Source organism: Homarus americanus, unplaced genomic scaffold (genome assembly GCF_018991925.1).
Source record: "Homarus americanus isolate GMGI-L3 unplaced genomic scaffold, GMGI_Hamer_2.0 scaffold43863, whole genome shotgun sequence".
Taxonomy (NCBI): domain Eukaryota; kingdom Metazoa; phylum Arthropoda; class Malacostraca; order Decapoda; family Nephropidae; genus Homarus; species Homarus americanus.
Genome location: NW_024745997.1, coordinates 9117 through 10000, shown reverse-complemented (window position 1 = coordinate 10000; position 884 = coordinate 9117).

Genomic DNA, 884 nt, shown 5'->3' with positions numbered 1-884 from the left:
ACTACCGGGCCGCCTAACCTAACCTAACCTAACCTAACCTAACCAAACCTAACCTAACCTAACCTAACCTAACCTAACCTAACCTAACCTAACCTAACCTAACCTAACCTCACCTCACCTCACCTAACATAACCTAACTTAACCTAACCTAACCTAACCTAGCCTAACCTAACCTAACCTAACCTAACCTCACCTAACCAACCACTACCGGGCCGCCGGAGGTTTCGTCGATGTCGAAATCCTCTTCCTTCTTGTATTGGCAAGGGGAGTTTGCTTTAACTTAGGTATGCTAGCCTAAGTAAAAATAGATGCCCCTTCCTTATTGGTGTTGTCGATGGCACAGCACAGCACAGCACCGTGCCTATGACGAAATCAACTTCATTAAACTCAACTCATACTTCAAATGCACCAAGAGAACTTGCACACCCGAATGGGAGACCGTCAGAGTGGGAGACGGTCGTGAAAGCGTCCGCCCTTGTACGCTGGATGAAACTATTTCACTACAGTAAGGGGTAGGGGCACCTCGGTCATATTATACAACATACCAAAGAAGTTCCACACCCGCATGGAAGACCGTCAGAGTCAATCGGGGGTCGATTTAATAGCATACTACAGAAACTTGCACACCCGAATGGGAGACCGTCAACGTCAATCGGGGGTCGATTTAATAGCATACTACAGAAACTTGCACACCCGAATAGGAGACCGTCAAAGTCAATCGGGGATCGATTTGATAGCATACTACAGAAACTTGCACACCCGAATGGGAGACCGTCAAAGTCAATCGGGGGTCGATTTAATAGCATACTACAGAAACTTGCACACCCGAATGGGATACTGTCAAAGTCAATCGGGGGTCGATTTAATAGCATACTACAGAAACT